The sequence below is a fragment of the Equus przewalskii genome, chromosome 3 (genome assembly GCF_037783145.1).
Source record: "Equus przewalskii isolate Varuska chromosome 3, EquPr2, whole genome shotgun sequence".
NCBI classification, from domain to species: domain Eukaryota; kingdom Metazoa; phylum Chordata; class Mammalia; order Perissodactyla; family Equidae; genus Equus; species Equus przewalskii.
Genome location: NC_091833.1, coordinates 80,961,036 through 80,979,493, shown reverse-complemented (window position 1 = coordinate 80,979,493; position 18,458 = coordinate 80,961,036). Strand labels below are relative to the sequence as shown.

At 39.5% G+C, this 18,458-nt stretch overlaps 1 protein-coding gene across 8 annotated transcripts in view; it reads right to left on the bottom strand.

Moving 5' to 3' along the window:
* The window catches only part of CORIN (corin, serine peptidase), a 211,759-nt gene that overhangs the window by 180,735 nt on the left and 12,566 nt on the right, over positions 1–18,458 (bottom strand). The gene's annotated exons all lie outside the window — the stretch shown is intronic.

Sequence of the window (18,458 nt, the reverse complement as noted above, 5' to 3'; positions counted from 1 at the left end):
CCATTAATAATTCATCAAAGTTAAATATCACTGACCATGTATTTAGTGACAAGTTGAACAATAAAGAGCCTGTCCCCTTGGCCAGTTAGACATTGACGATCTCTCAGGACATCCTCTGCTGTCTGCACTGCCCCTGCAGCCCATCCATTTGCAAGAGGATGACGAGGTGCAATGTGATGGCTCAGATAAAGTTCTTGTCTTCAAATACTTTAAATTTTGCTTAGTTCAATCTCCTTCCAGAAATGATGTCTGGAAATTCATTTATTGCAAATGGCTAGCTTAAGGCAGTGACTTTTTCAGTAGGAGTCTGAGATAGAATTAAAAGTGATCTGAGTCACTCACTATGAGCCACTCTTCTGATCCCATTAACAAAGGCATTTCTCATGATTCTCTCTGGACTTCTGACTTTCCTTGCACTTTCTCCTCTGACAGTTTCAGAGTTTAACTACAACCTCTGTGCAACTATCTGCTCAATCTCTCTGAGCCCTGAACTTCCTTTTAAGTTATAGTATATATTTCCAGTGCCTAGTACTTAGCAACATCTCTTCTCAACACGTCCAAAACCAAACTATCTCCTTTTCTATCCCCACCTTCAAACTACTTCTTTCCTGACTTCTGTATTTGTGCTGACAGAAACTCCACTATTCCAATAACCCCAAGACTCCTCACTTCTCCATCCTGCTCTCACGCCATGCATGGCCGGGTCTTATTGGTTCTTCCCCTATAAGAAATATCTAATTTTGAAAAATGAATGACCTTTGAGATAGAGCCTTAACGTAAAAAAAAAGTTGTTTTAACAGAAAGGTCCTGTACTTGATCATTTCCAGTACATAACCAGCACCTGATAATTTCCCAAGGATAAAAAGGCAACTTTGCTGGGTTCTTCTAAATTGTGAAGCATATGTGATTCTCCATTTCTGCTTTATTCCCCCGTATCAGAATCAATTCTTGCTCACTAACACATATTGCAAGCAGTGTTCACTACATACACTGTGATGTGATGACACCCTCTTTTAAGAATTTTAAGAATTCTCTGTGAGAGACATCATTTGAAAGAACATATGTTAGCTTGAGAATGGCTTGATTTCCCAGGTTAATGTCTTTGCTGACCCATTTCCTCTGCAACTGGTTTAATCTACCAGCCAATGTGAGATCATTCAGAGTTAATTTACAATTTGATCTGCAAGAAGACATGGCACTGTATTGGAGGAGGTCATCGAAAGGACGTGGCTGCTAGTTGACCCTCGAGCTGTACCTGACTCCTCACCTCCTCCCGTGTCCTTGGAATGTATATTCGGCCCACTGTTCTCACAGCTGGAGCCTTTTTCAAGGATGCAGCCTTGAGAGAGTAATGCGTTGTTGAGACCATCTGGACAGCACACGTAACTGAACCTAGTTAAGGCCTCTACGTAAACTTTTAGGATTCTGGCAGGTAGGTGTGGAAATCTACTCCTCTTGCAGCCACCCAAGACAAGCCTCATACGTAATTCCCTTGTTTATTAAACCTGCTACCTACCAATCTAGAATGGTCCGCCTCTTTCTTCAGTATCTCCTTGCCCTCCGTGTGCAGCGGCCAGTTTCAGATTTTACCTGGGAAATTCCCACATTTGCAAACCACACACTGACATAATATAATATAAGATCTGCAATAGCACATTGATTACAACACCAACATTGGGTAGATGGTACCCTTTCAGGTCTGGAGATAACGTATACCTGTAAAAAGCAAGTGTGGGATTGCAGCCCAATGGAGACAGCATTACAATCAAATTTTTATTTCATTTACTCAACAATTAGTTAGTAAACACCTACTAATTATGATAAGCATAGTGATGGATATAACAATGATTTCAGACTAACTGTCCCTCAAAAGCTCACATTCTTGTGGAAGAGATATGTACACAAATAATATAACTACATTTCAAGGTAGCAAACGATAAGCACCATGAAACTTATAGCTAAAGTGCCATAGGAATGCAAAAGATGGGAATAGGATCTCTTGCTGGAGAACCAGGTAAGACATTGTAAGGAACCAGCGCTTGAACTAGACATAACTCTGTGAAAAGTACCCCTGAGAAGCCCTGTTACAGTTAAAAAAAAGAGTGGTAAAACACATCCAGAGAGACAAGGAATTATGCCACTTTGTCTGGCTTCTACAACAATGGAAAAGATTTTTTGTTAAGGTGGTCACAGGAACATTATAGGGATAATCTTCTTGGGTGGCAAATTCACAATGGCTTCAGTGCTATCTGCTTGAGTGGCTAAATACATGCCATTGAGTATCCGTAAGTGAAGAGTCAGTGGAGAAAGTGCTGGAAGTTCATTTTAATAGATCATGTAAGAATATATCAACAAGTTCTTGACCTCCAGAAACCATATTCATGATTAGTGCAGTTATTTTCCCCAGTGACTAGGAAATTGTTTGCTTTATCAAGGGGAGAAGAGAAAGAAATACTTAGAAGAAATTCAGCACTAAGAAAGACTTAGGAGAAATTTCAGCACTTTGTTCAAGTGCAGAGCTTTCCTCTTGCTTGCATGGCCAGAGGGCTGTGGCTGCAAATGTTGCATTATTCAGAGGCCCTTTGATGTTCCTCTGAATATAAGGCAACTCTGACTTTGCTATTGAGTGAACAATGCCACATGAGATAAACTGGTAGGACAATTCCTAAGCTTCATTTCAGCGGACTGAACAACCCTCTTTCCAGATGGCACCCTCTTCCAGAATCTACCCTCCACATTGCTTGAAACTGTCAGCCAAGCCCAGGCACAGCATTCCATGGTGCGGCTAGGGAAGGATGCACCTGATTGACCTGCACGTATTTCAAATATGTAATTCTTATGTTTTATTAATCCTGTTGGTGAAAACTCACTTCTTGTATCTTACGAACTACATTTATTTTAAAAGCTGTCATGTTGGTTTATGTAATATGTATGGATACAATCTACCTAACTAGAATATTTTCTTGAGTCAATTTGGTTCCATTGGGAGGCCTTCTCATCCTTCGTCTACATTCTTAACTCCTCCCAGCTTACTGATTCAACTATTTTCACAACAGCCATTCTCCTTCTCTTTTGGAACCTACTGGCCATTGATCCCTCTATCTCCTCCCAGTCTATCAACTCTCTCCTTTTATCATTTCCTTACATGTCTTATTTAGAATGTTTGGACTATTATTTAAATAATACTCTTGCTAACGCCCTGAACCCTCTTATCCCTCCAGATTTTCTTCTCACTCACCCTGTAAAAGCCAACACCAGATGAATCCAACAATCTACTCTCCATTCTCCTCTAACTACCTCTTCCCACTCTTCTGCCCTCACTATTAAAAGAGGACCCACTCCACTTCTCATCTTGCAGAGAAAATAAAAGCCATCAAATGGGAATTGCCTCACCTACCTAAATCTAAACCTACACTCCTGCCCATTTACACATCCTTCTCTCCTGTTACGATAGAGAAGTTATTTAAGACTCCTCCTTTTTAGGACTAATCCTCCTTATTTTGTTACAGACTCCATCTCCTTCTCCCTTCTCGGGGATTTTACATCTTAATTCTCCATTTAATCATATACCCACAATCTATCCATATCTCCCCCCCCCCCCGTGTCTCCCATATCACTGCCATCAGCTTTTTATCATTTTTAGGTCTCTCCTGGTTATTTTTTTATCCATCCTGAAGTCTATATCCCACTTCAGCCACTGTCCTGTCTGTCTTTTTCCTTCTCGTCCAAAATGCTCTACGAGTTGTTAATATTTGTTGTCCAAATTTCCTCACTCACTGTTTACTCTTGTGGCCACTACAATTTGGCACCCTTTTCTGTCACTGTACCAAAAGAGCTTTTGCAATTGTCACCAATGACCTGAATGTTGCTATATCCAAGTGATATTTTTCAGCCATCATTTTAATGACATCTCAGTATCATTTGAGAGATCAAATTCTCAGTTAGCCACTCCCGTCTTCTTCAAGCACTTTCTTCCTTTGGTTTCTCTTTCTCCTACCTCTCTGGTCATTGCTTCTCTTTCTGTAAACTCTTTTATCACATTCACTCTCTCCAGGAAATATCGCCTAAACAAACAGCATCAATGCCAGCCCTGCATGTGTGACTTACATCTTTAAATGGTAAGCATAGATCTTCCCTCTGAGCTCCAGACCTTTGTATCCAACTGGCCATTTGACATCTCCTCACTGGATGTTGCAAAAACACCTCAAACCCAGCATGTCTGAAACCAAATAAATTATCTTCATTCCCATATCTGGTGTTCTTCCAGGGTTTTTTATCTCAGGAAAAGGTAACTGAGCACCTATCATGTGCCAGGCACTGTTGGGGCACTTTGGATATATCGCTGTGCAAAGCAAAAATCTCCAGCCTCATAGATCCTCCATTCTAGTGAAAACTACCATCATGTCTCACCTGGAATACCGCAAACGCCTCCTCCCATCTGGTTTACCTATATCCATTCCTGCCCTCCCTGATTTGTTCTCCACACTGTAGCCAGAGTGAGAAAGAGGCTGTATGTCACTGGATGACAAGAAAAGGCAACGTGAAAAGTGATCTCCAAACTGAACTAGTTCAGGAGATTCAGAGCCTGGATCCAGAGAACTATGTGCCCAGTGGATTGGCAGAGATTTCGGAAGGACTTTGGATTTCCACAGGGGTGTATGGGGTTTCAAGTCCATTTCATTAAGATTTCAAAGCTCAAGGAGACCAGGGCTGGTATTTCAGTTACATTAACCTTTATCCTATTCTACCTCCCCGCAGCATTTGACTTTATTAACACGTGGTACATTCTTGGGAGTATTTCCACAGCTGTAAATGGCAGAAACTGCTTGAGAACAAGGAGACACCAGCCCGCTGATTCCTCAGATGGAAGATGCTCTCCTGAGGCCAGGGCCAGGACTTACCAAAGATCCACTGAACCAGAAATATCTGACTGGGGATATCAGTTGCCCCGCTAGGTAGGTTCACCCAGAGAATTCCAGAGAAGGAAATATGTGCCAACAATAGGTCACAATAAAGCAGAAGTTCAGCCCAGAAGGGCCCACTTGCCTTCTTAAGGGTAACAGCCTTACCCCCCTCATAACTCCCCACATTCAGAGTTGGGTAAGTGGCTGGGGGGCTGTCCAGACTGGCCCCTCACTCTTAGGTTGGGTTATGTAAGAACTATTTTTTAATCAGTTGGACCCTCCCACATAATAAATCTTACATTTTAAATATATAAAGCAGGGCTCAGCAAAGTACAGCCCACGGGCCAAACCCAGCCCACTGCCTGTTGTTGTACACCAAGTTTATTGGCAGACAGCCACGTTCATTTGTTTATATATTGTCTATAGCTGCTTTCCGGCTACATCAGCACTAAGTAGTTGCAACAGAGCCATATGGCCCACAAGGCCTAAAATATTTACCGTCTGGCCCTTTACAGAAAAAGTTTGCCAACCCCTGATATAAAATATTTATAGTGAAACCTAATATAATTGTACAAGTGGCAAACTGGCAGACAAAACTGCCTAATTGTTGCTGTAATACATGGTTACTCCCCAAAGGTTTCAAAGATAAAAACAGTCTTCAAAATAGGAAAAAAAAAGTATCAAGACTACATGTGTTTGGGGCCAGCCCCACGGCCGAGTGGTTGAGTTTGCACGCTCTGCTTCAGCAGCCCAGGGTTTCACTGGTTCGGATCCTGGGTGCAGACATGGCACTGCTCTTCAGGCCATGCTGAGGTGGCATCCCACAGGCCACAACTAGAAGGACCCACAGCTAAAATATACAACTATGTACTTGGGGGATTCAGGGAGAAAAATCAGAAACAAAAAAAAAAGAAGATTGGCAAGAGTTGTTAGCTCAGGTGTCAATCTTTAAAAAAGAAAAAAAGACTATATGTGTTATATTAGAAGAAAGAAAAGCACAAGTTTCAGAAATATTCAAACTGAAACAGTCCTACAACATGCATTGTAAACTATAGGAACCAACAAATACTTGTAAGATTATAGAGCTAGAAAGTACAAATTTATTTCTCCTTCTGTAAAAACATAATCATAGCATAAATAACAGTAATTCAGCTGTCTCTCTCTCTCTATGTATATATGCAAATATTGCCCTTTTCTTGTCGGTGTACGCCCAGCATCTAGAACAGCACCTGAACAGTCAGGAATGGATTAATACTGTTAAACAAGTGAATTAGTTAAGTCATCTAAACAAAAATTGCTCTGTATGTAATTAAGCAAATCACTGCTTCTCTTTTAAATGATATATGCCTTAAAAAGTCTATTCCTGAATCATCCAAAAATATTTAGAGGAGAAAAATCTATTTTTAAAAAAAAAGTAAAAATATTACCCTTTCATGGAAAATATACTAAAATTAATAAAATAAGTTTTTACTAGAACTATTAATACAATTCCATATTCACATTTCCTATTGTGAGCTTTGAAGCCAGAACATTTTGTGTTTCAAAAAGCAAATTGTCATGGATTTTATTATAGACAAAAATTTTTAACCACCACCTATGTTGAGAACATGAAAAGAAGTGGCCTGTAACTCCATTGAACCCCTAAATCAGAGATCCCAAGACATTCTTGGTTCACAGCACCTTCAGTGTCCAGGTAATTTCTTCAGTGATCCTAGTCCAAAAGAAATGCCTAAGAGTTTCATTTATTAAGTAGCTTGGTCCAACAATTTTATAAGTATTTATATCCTAAAAATTTAGTAGCCACTTGAAAAAATACTACACACAAATTAAAATAAAAAATATTTTCATGTCTTTCTTAAATACCCACAATTACTTACTAATGGGACATGTGCACCTGTTGGGCAGTGCACAACATCTCAAACCTTGGAATCAGAGTGGAAACCACCACCACTCATTGCCTGTCCCACATGGGTTCTTTTTTTTTTTTTGGTGAGTAAGACCTGCCCTGAGCTAACATCGGTTGCCACCCTTCCTATTTTTGCTTGAGGAAGAGTGGCCCTGAGCTAACATCTGTGCCCATCTTCCTCTATTTTGTATGTGGGATGCTGCCACAGCATGGCTTGACCAGTGGTGTGTAGGTCTGCACCCAGGATCTGAATCTGTGAACCCCGGGCTGCCAAGCAGAGCTTGCAAACTTAACCACTACACCACTGGGCCGGCCCCATCCACATGGATTTTTGCATGGTACGACTTTTCACACAGCAACCACCAAGAAACTAGCTTTATGAAGACAGAATGACATCATAAGGAATACAGCACAATCTAATGTTGAAACTGTCCACCACCACAAGCCAGTATTTTATCTGGTAACCAACAAATGTCAAGTATTGCTGGATTTCCCTTAAAAATTGTAAAGAAATGGCAGAGCCTCTGTGAGTCACCACAGTGTCTTGGGGTACCTCAGCACACAGTTTGGAAATCATGGTTCTAGACTATTTATTTCTCCCACATCCATCTGCATGAGTCCAAATCCTTAAAGAAGTAACTCGTATTTCACCTCATTCAGAAAGCCTTCCTTGATTACCCGGACAGAAGTGATCTCTCTCTGCCTCATCTGAATTTCTGGTATGTGGCAGAGACTATTGGGTCCCAGCATCTGTTCTTTCCTTTGATTTTAGAAACAGAACCCGAAATTTCAGCTGGACCAAAATATGACAGCCACTTAGAATAAATACAGCATTTCCTGGCTTCTCTTGCAGCTGTCTGAGACCATGTGACTGAGTTCTTGACCATGGGATGAAATTGGAAGTGGTAAATGTGATTTCCAGGAAGTGTTCTCCATGAGAGGGGTATTGTCCTTCCTTTTTCCTGCTGGCTGGAATATGGATGCAACAGCTGGAGCTCCAGCAACCATCTTAGACCCAGAAATGAAAGCTATACGCAGAGGATGACTGAGTAGCAAGAAAGAGGGAAACTGGATCCCTGATGGATCAGTAAAGCTGCCCTGTTAGCCCTGAACTGCTTACTCTCAGACTACATTTACATGTCAATCTGAAAATTCTATCACTTGCAGCTGAAGCAATTTTAACTGAACTATGGCACTTACCGCTTTCTACTTCATATAATGGCCATGTATTTACATACTAAAATTACTGAACTGTAATTTCAGGATGTAAAGAGCTGTGTTTAATTCATTCAACAAATAGCTATACCATGTACCCAGAACATTATTTTTATCCCTTAGTCAACTATTAAGTATCTAGTATATAGCAGGATCAAAATAAATATACATTCTCTCAAGTAAATGAATAATTCACAATTAAAGGCCAGCAAAATTTCCCAAGAAAGTTTTGGGTTTTTAATATACTTACTTTTGATGGAAGGAAGGAAAGAACCATTTAAACACCATACCTCTAGGCTTTTCATGCTAAGCAATGTAACTCTCGAGTTTGTTTATTTTTGACCATAATTAACAGCAACTCAGTGCAGCCACAGAGGATCATCTCCTGTTAATCAGAAGCCTGGGGTCATTTATATGTCTTCGATCAGGATAAACTCAGAAGAAAAAATTTACAACTGAGTAAATTACAACCTAGCAATTTTCAGTTACAAATTTCTAAGTACAGTGTGATAGCCCAAATGTTTTCAAACAGTGATTAATAGGGAGCAAACAATCAAAAGTAAGTTGGTCGAAATGCAGACAGTCACTGGACCAGGTCCTCTAGCAGTCCCCGCAGAGACCCCGCATTCTCTACCTACTTCAGCAATCTCCTACTGGTTTCCCCATATCCTCACCTGTCCCTTTCAACCTCCACACTGTAGCCCACATCACCTTTTCAAAATGCTCATTTGGATATATCACCTCCCAGCTTAAAACTCTCCAGAGACTTGAGAGACAAAGACTTCCCTAACATGATATAGAAGACAACGCTTCTCAAACTTCAATGTGCCTGTGAAGGAGAGTCCTTCGTGTGGGGAGAGGCTGATCCTGTAGGCCTAGGGTGGGGCCTGAGACTCTGCATTCCTTACCAGCTCCCAGATGATGCTGATGCTGGTGGCCTGAGGACCACACTTTGAGTAGCAGGATCTTCTAGATCTGCCCAGCCTATACCAGGCTCATTGCACACCACTCCTGGACCCAACCCGCCCCCTCTCTATGCTCCTGCCACCCGGCTCTTCTCAGGTCCTTATAAGTACTGTCTGCCTGGAATGGCCTCCCTCCAACTCCCAACCTGCCAGAGTCACTCAGGACTCACCCTTTATACATCAACTCATGACCCATGACTAGTTCTGGTCTTTCTGCCCTTTATCCCAGTTATAATTTATAGGTATTTGTGTGATTATGAGATTATGTTGGTTATTTCTGCCACACTCTGGGCTCCATGAGGTCAGGGACCATGTTGGGTTTTTTGTTTTGTTTCTGGTGAGGAAGATTGGCCTGAGCTAACATCTGTTGCCAATCTCTCTCTTTCTGCTGAGGAAGATTAGCTCTGAGCTAACATTGGTGCCAATCTTCCTCTATTTTCTATAAGAGATGCCGCCACAGTATGGTTTGATGAGCAGTGTGTAGGTCCACACCCAGAATCCAAACCTGTGAACCCCAGGCCACCAAAGTGGAGTGCACACACTTAACCACTACACCACCAGGCAGGCACCATGTTGGGTTTTGCTCACCGTTGTAGCCCCACTACTTAAAAAGGGCCTGGCTTGTAGTAGGCATTCTATAAAAATATTAAAATAATGTGTCAATAAACTCAACTAAATATGCCTTCCCATTGTCAGTAGAGTCTTAGAAACACAAAGAATTGAATGCTGCTCCATGTGTGAATAATTGCTACACTCATAACCATAATAGTAATGATAGCAATGCAGCAAGAAACCCACTGCACGTTTCCTGTGGGCCAGGAACTCCTCTAAACTTGTTGCATAGAGAAATGCTCTTAATCCTCAAAACAGCTCTACTAGGTGGATGCATACCCACTTACAGATGAGAAATTTGAGGCTCTTTGTGAGTAACTTAATAAAAATATTTCAAGACAATCAACAAAAAACGCAGAATCTAGGGGTCGGCCCAGTGGTGTACTGGTTAACTTCGCATGCTCCGCTTCAGCGGCCTGGGTTTCACAGGTTCAGATCCTGGGCACGGACTTCCCCACTGTTTATCAGGCCATGCTGTGGCAGCATCCCATATACAAAATAGAGGAAGATGGATGCAATGTTAGCTCAGGGCTAATCTTCCTCAGCGAAAAGGGGAATATTGGCAATGGATGTTAGCACATGTTCCTCACACACACACACGGACAAAAAGGATCTAAAGTGATATTCAATTTCCTTTTCTGAAATCCAGTAGGTGACTAGAGATCCCATGGTTTTTAGCCTTAATTCGGCACCATAACTTTCAGAGCTTCCTGGAACACACTATGCACTCTCCAGCTCTGTTTCTACAAAGATAGACAAAGCTTGAAAGCTCCCACTGAGTCATGCAGAGCTGACCATGGATGCCCCAAAGCCTATGAAGGACCATATCTCGTAGCATTCAACATAAGAGTTTCAAAACCATCCACTCCTCAATATCGCTGCCCTTTTAGGGGTAAGAAATAGACTTTTTCCTGAGTCTCCATGCTTCTGTGGCTCCTTCCAGGTCAGACAGGACATAATGGAGGATTACCACCTCACTGCAGCTGGACAACAAGATACATTTTAGAAATGGCCTCTCTGTGGTATTTTTCAATTTTTTTCTAGAGCTCACTTTTCACAATTATCTTAAAAACATTAAGCCAATTGTATGATAAAACTTTAATTACCAGGACTCTTTAGTTTCAGAAATATTCTATTCTCTATCTTTTAGAGAAATGGAAAATCATAAGAAAATAAGCAAATTATCAAGAATTAAATTTATAAAATATTACCAGAGAATGACATGGAATTCTGGAAAATGTGGGATCTTCTACAATTTCTATAGGTTAGAATATTTTGCCTTGAGAATGCCATGCAGGTATTGGCCTCGATCATCACTTTTCAAAGATGTGGATGCCGTTCTGCTTAGTACACGTAGATAACATAAGAAACATCATTTTCAATAGCAAAGATTAAAATAGAAAGAAGGTTCACGTTCCTATTTAATACATCAAAAACCTAACAACAATAACAAAAAACCCTATTCCCTGACCATTCCAAACTTTTGCTAAACATATACCATTCTTGGCCTACAACAGCTCTGGAAGTGATAACGTTCACTTAAACCTCCTGTCTACAAGGAGATTAAATCAGCTTTTAAGGTGCAGCATCGGACATAGAAATATGTTCATATTTTTATTTCAAATAGGATTGGTTTATATTATAACCAAAGATCAGGCAAACTTGAAGTAGTATATAAACTGTTTCTGACTAACAGTGCATTCTGAGATGTGAGGGTTAATTCTACTTTCATAATGTGACACTACACTACGGATTTTTTGAAATACCAAAATGATTATATTCTTAAATACAATTATGAAATTATGTAGACTTAGTTAATACAGGATGGTTAGTCAACACAGTCTATGAATTTTAGGTGCACAAATATCACTATTCAAAGGTTGTCCTAATTCATATGTCAATTTGGTGAATTTAGTAAAATTCTGTTTATTGCTTTGAAGTTTATGCTATGACCAAGTCAAAATATAGAAATATTTTTAAACCAAAATGACAGCATACATGCTAGCAGATGGGATTGTATGCAAAATTGTGGCGGAATTCAGTGACCATCTGCCCTACCACAAAAGATTTTATTACAATGTTAAAAGCAATTAAAAAGAAAAATCCTTCCGAAATCAACACTATGTATTGGTTTGAGACTAATTTAGCACCTTAGTTCTCTAGGCAGGAAGGTGTTGAACTGCAAATGCATTCACACTTTGCTGTTTCAGTGGAGCAGAGAACAGCCTGCAAGGATGACAAGGTTGTTCCAACTGGTGCGGCTTGAACAGGACATGGAAGCTCCCTCTCAACTCCGTGGGGATATTATGCTGTCACATGTTAATAGACTCGCAGTCCTGAAAAAATGCAGACAGAAGTCTTCCCTAGCTGCTAGATATTTGACTTGGAACACTGTCCTGCACAACCATCACTCCAAAATGCGATATGAATTGTTTTTTCAGTGTTAAGATGGAGCTTCTCCAACTCGCCTCCACTCTGTCCACTGAGCAAAAAACGAGCCAATTGTTACCCACTTATTTAAGAAGATAATCTGCCAGTGCTAGATGTTTTCCTCTCTGTTCTCAATGAACTGTGAAAGCATTCCCCACATGAATTAAAAGTAGATTTTACGGAATGAGAGATCAATGATTTAGATACTTCTCAAACCAGGCATCTGCCAATTCTCCATAATATTAGCTCCCATTCTACCAATAAGCAAAATGCCTCCAAAACCATCCATCAGTGAATTATGCCAAACCCAAATGTCTCTCATTGTGATGTCTGCTTCTAACATCCCAAGAGGCGTGAAGAACAGGCATCTGCTTTTCAGTAAGTCTTTTCATCCCATGTTCTGGCATTTAATTGAAGCAGACAAAGTTCAAATAACTCATGCACTCTCTCAAAACGAAATTTTTCAGTTCACACCAGAACACATGGTTCTGCAAGCCAACTCGGCCCACATTTTCTCCTTTGAAAATTAACATCATAACAACAGCACCAGATAGTCCTTCCCTAAGCTTCACATTCACACATCCCAGGATGGATTTCAGTATGGAGACTAAATACCGACAAAATATTTTTCCTGTTGCGGAGACCAGATAATAATAATCCAGTCCCCAGGCAGTGTATCACTTGAGCGTTTCATTTTGAGGGTAGCATTGTTTAGCTGAAGTCTGACATATGAGAGAGAAGATTGGAATGTTTCAGAGGCAACTTGTACAATATTGTCTCCACCACTGACAATCTAGGTGACCTTATAAAGTCATCACCCTGTCCTAACCATACTTCCATATCCGCAAATAAGGCGTAGAAAATGAATGTCTTGCTCCAACCACAAATATTCCAAAAATAAACTGAAATTGGTAAAGCAAAAGAAAATTAATAATAATAATAATAATAATGTTTCTTTCAAGTTCAAAAAGTTGTAAGAGTCCTGATTTCTCTCTTGAACGCATAACATGGAGTTTGCTCAATTCAGTCTCCCTAGAGGAAAGTTATAATCTTTATTCATGTGAGATGTCTTCAGAGGCAAAAGGAGAAACTTTTAAGGAAACTGCATTTTCTTTAGAGCAAGGTGGGAAGGTCACATTTCTGTGACAGTTACGGGAGATGATCTTGGCAAGAAACAGCAGGCAACTCCATATCTAGACAAGATGGACAAATAGGACCCTGTGTCCTGTTTCAAGATGACTTTGCTCCCAATCTCAAACATGTCAGTGTTATCATTTTATGGCAGATACAAATGTTAAAGTAATAAAAGATTCCTTTTAAAGCTGATACAATATCAGAACTCTTTCTGCATAGATTGAAGAGTCTTAAAGGTCATTTTTTCACTATATTTTTTTGGAAACAATGGAGGCTACAGGGGAAAAAAGGAGGGTTGGGTTATCCATCCGTCAGGAAATTAAATATTTGACATTTATTCATAAAAGTGTTTTAAGTTTCACATCCTGATTATAAGTTACGACATTTCTAAGGAAGCTATGGCTAAACCCAGAGAAGCCTAACGTATTGCCAAATGAAGCCAAACCTATTTTTCATGCAGCACAAAGGAAGCTGTTGAATTTGTGCAAATCTTAGACACCTAATTGACTCGCTGATCCTATAACAATGGAAATGTTCTGACTTTTAGAAATTGAAACAGATTGGCAAAGTGAGTAGAGAACAAAAATATTGACTTTCTACAGCTGAAAATAATCAGGAAATGCATACAAGACAAAATGGATTTTATGCTCTGCAACAATCCATTTCAGGCATTTCAATGCAAAGTAAAGCATAAACAGATGTTGAAAACAGTTAACCTACTGAACTTACCTGCTGAAGGGAATCCTGCAGTAAAAGAAGGACAATAAGGATTTTACGTGTTAGATGAAGCAGCAATTTCTTTCTGAATACCTGGAGCAAAAGGATGCATTCCAAACTTTACGTTCATCATGTTTTCCTATATTTCATGAATATTCTAGTTGGAAAATACAGAGAAGTTCTGAGTTGAAGTTCCATTACAAAACATGTCTATGGTACATGTTATAATCTCACTAATTTGGTGTATTCCTCTCATGCTTATTTAGCACCTATTCTGTGCACAGCTGGGATACGGGAATATAAAGATGAGAAAGACAGTCCCTGCCCTCTGGGATTGACAACCTCCCTCCCAGGAGATACACAACTTCATGGGCAACTTAAAACCCTGTGAAGGACAGTAATGCAGATATGTAGAAAGGACTAACACAAGTCAACCATAGGGGCAGAGGGAATGAGGGCATGGTCAGAAAGAAAGAGAAATTCTTACTTTTGCACCAAGATGAAACAACAGTATTTCCTGAGCATTCATTCCCACGCGTCTCAAAGTATGTGTGTGTGTTGGTTGAGGGAGGAGCAAGGCCAAAGGGAAGCAACATAATAGACATTTAGAGCAGGACAGCTTTTCACTGACAGGATTCTCTAGGACATTTGGCATCCCTAGGCATCACCTAAGAAATGCCAGCAGTAACTCTCCCTCAACCCAGGCATCGTGACCCACAAGAAGTCCTCCATATTTCCAAATGTCCCCCAGGGCACCACCTTTCCTGGTTGAGAAGCACTTAGGCTATTCAGCAAGCATCTATTAAACACATACTGCATGGTCAGCTCTACGATCTGGACGTAAGGCACAGTTCTAAGTAAGCAAACTGTTCCCACCTTCTCCAGGCATTAACTAACATTAGGTCTCTGAGTAAACACTGAGAGTTTATGCCTTTTCTCTACAAAGAGATGGTATATTTTCTGAGATCAAACATTGTGCCTTTTCATTGTGACCATCACTCTATATGGCACATAAAAGAACACAGAATTTTAATGTCAACATCAATCAAAGAGGAGAGGCATAATTTATTAGGTCCTGCAAAACCTAACACCTACTACATTGAACCAGGAATCTTCAGGAAGAGTTAGGAGCCGTATTTGGGAAGAAAAATACACAACAGTGATTATTTCTAGGGCAGGAAGGGCATGAGCTTAAAGCTTTGAGGGACCTGTACCAAGCGTGGTCCATGTAGTCTCTGGACCAAAGTACATTTTAGACTTTCGGCAATCTATGCAGCCTCTGTCCCCAAGCTACACACGTGTAGCTTGGTCCAGTGAGTCAAGTTAAGGCTGAGGTAGGATCAAAGCTTTGTAGGTCCTGGAGGTGAGCAGAACAAAATGCTGCCTGAAAACCACAAAACAGCTGAGATCTTTTAGCTCTCCAGGAGCAGACATGAATTTCTAGACTTGATTATTTGTGTCAGTCTTAGAACAGGTATTAAAGAAAGGTTGCCCCAAATTCCATTCTTTATTATGTTGTTTTAAATTGCATTCAGGCCCATGGAAAGAAATCAACAAGTGGAGGTGCCAACACCTCAGATGCATGAGGCTTGTTCATAAGTTTCAGCTGTCCTCCATTATATGGTCCTAATTCACTCTGGATTTGTTAATTAAATAACCTCTGATCATGACTTTAGATTTTAGAAACCTAATTCATGGATTCAGTCAGAGAAAGGTGGCAGATTCTTTTTCAAAACAAAAAAAAGAATGGACAGGGGCCAGTTCCATGGCCTACTGGTTAAGCTTAGCACACTCAACTTTGGTGGCCCAGGTTCAGTTCCCGGGTATGGACCTACAACACTCATCAGCCACTGTGCTGTGGCAGCAACCCACGTACAAAATAGAGGAAGATTGGTAACAGATGTTAGCTCAGGGCAAATCTTCCTCAAAAAAAATGAATGGACAGCTTTATCATAGTGTAGTACATCTCCTTGAGGTGAAACAGGAACACAATTCAGTAAAATTTTTGCAAGTGCAAGGCTAAAAAGGCAATTTAAAAGGCCCATGCATTGAACATTCCGTCTTGATAGAATCAGTTTAACTCAGGAAGTCAGAGGAGACGTGGAATGGTTTGAAAATCATACATCAGTCTTATTTTCAAAACAGCAAACTGGTGAAGCTGGAGGAAGAGATCGATTTCCTTAAGAGGAAGGCTGAGCTTTGAGCTGATAGGCAGAGCAGATAGGAAGAAGAAAATGTGACTCTGAAGGTCTAGACAGACAGATGGAGGAGGGCAAAGAGTTGCACCAGATTTAATACTCTCAAAGAGGCTATTAGAAAGGGAGAGATGTTTTTGGTGGCTGCTAGATAATAATGTATGGCTGGAACCCAAAGAAATCAAACAAAGGAGGAGGGGCAAGATCTCAAAGAACAAATGAATTGACTGCCTCCAAGGAGGCAAGGACTGGGAAATTACTGAACAGAACCGAACACTGCCTTCTTAAAGCTACAGATAGACAGTTCACTGCAAGAACAATTAGGAAACCATGCCTTGAAGACTGAACCTATGCCAAGCAGCTCCTGAGAATAATATTCATGGAACATACAATCTATCAGTAGAGAAAGAGAGTAAATAGTTATATAAACATTCATTTAATTACAATTTCAGTAAGTCCTAAAAGAGTAAGTACTGGGCAAATAATTTGCGGTAATGTGAAAAATGAACTTATAAAACCAACTTCCATCTTTTTATTAAAACCTAGTATGTTCAACTCAACTACAACAGACACCAGTCTATTGAAAATACTTCAGTGACAAGGAATATTAACGAATATTTACCAATAAGCACTCAAAATTGAACTACTAGAATTATGATTTCAGCCATAATTAAATAGTTTACCTTCCAAGCTTCTGTCCACTAATGGTTTCAAATGTTCTTTAATATAATACATATTTACAGTATAAACTGTGCTGAATGTTTAATATTTATGATCAGAGACCCCAAAGTACTGAGAATCACATTTCCAAAAATTATAAGAAGTTGATAATAAAAGGAAAAGAAGGCTTTTGAGAGTATAGATCTCATTGGTCCATCCATCATATTTTTTAATTTTGTTTTGACATCTTTCCACAGTTAGTATTCCCAAGTAATAAAACATTTTAAAAATCATAATACAGTATTTCACAAAGAATAACACCTGTCAATTCTCTTGAGTTTCTTTCCAGCGCTGAAGTTGTCTGCGCTTTGAAAGAAAACCAAACTTATAAATGATAAATGTTTTAAAATATGTACAATATTATGTATGTATCTAACATGCTTATGAAAAGGCAAACCCCTGGATCCAAATTAAGACAGACTAAAATAATGAAAAAGATATTTTTTAAATATTTAATAATTGCCTAACCTTGATGTATTGACTTTTATCCTTTCCAAAAAAAAAATGCAATTAAGAATTATGACTGTGAATTAGTGATTATTAATAATCCTGTTTTCAGTTGAAGAAGTTAGAAAAAAACTTTCCTTTTGGAAATACAACATTAAATTGTATATTAACAGCCTTCTAAATTGCTTTTTAAAAAAAAGGTTGCCATGATTACGAAGATTACAAATAAGAATGTCTTAGAGTAGATACAAACATAAAAGTAAAAAAAACTCCTGAAATTATAAAACAAAATTTATTTACTTTTTAAAAAAGTTGGAAACAACCACATATTTATAGAAAGGTTGGAAGTACAATACAAAGAACTTTTTTTCTGAACCATCTGATACTAAGTTGTTAATTGAATGCCCTATCACTCTGGAATATGTTAGTGGGTATTTCCTACAAACAAGGACATTCTCCTACATAACCACAAGACAGCCATCAAAACCAGGAAATTATACTGATATACTGCTACCGTCTAATTCTCAGAACCCACTCGAGTTTGGCTAGTTGTCCCAATAACACCCCTTATACCAAAAGAGTCTAATTTAGAACCACATGTGATACTTAATTTTCATGTCTCTTTAGTCTCCTTCAGTCTTCCCTTGACTTCCGTGATGTCGACACTTTTGTAAATTACAGGCCCGTTATTTTGTAGAATGTTCCTTAATTGTGGTTTCAGATTAAATTCAGACATCTTTAGCAGAAATAGAGGCACAAAAGTGTTACTACATTCTTCTCATTGCATCCTATCAGCCTTTAATGATAATCACATCGATCACGTGACAAAGACAGTGTCTGCCACCTCTCCCTACTGCAATATTCCTCTCCTCCTCCCTCCACACTTGTGTGATCAATAAGCACTTTGTGGTGAGGTATTGAAATTATGTAAATATCCCATCCCTTCAAACTTCTAGTTTATCCTTATTTATTGACATATGCATGGACTCTTGATTTCCTGTTTTATTCAATGGCTTATACTCTGTTACCATCATTATTTATTTTTATGCTCAAATTGCCCTCCACTTGCCAGTGAGAGCCCCTTCAAGCTGGCCTCTGTGTCCTTTGAACATACACCCATCATTCTTTGAGGACTTCCTAGCTTTCTGGAACAAGATGTTTCAGACTCATTTTGTACTTTCCTTGCCTCACCCTTGGAATCAGCCATTTCTCC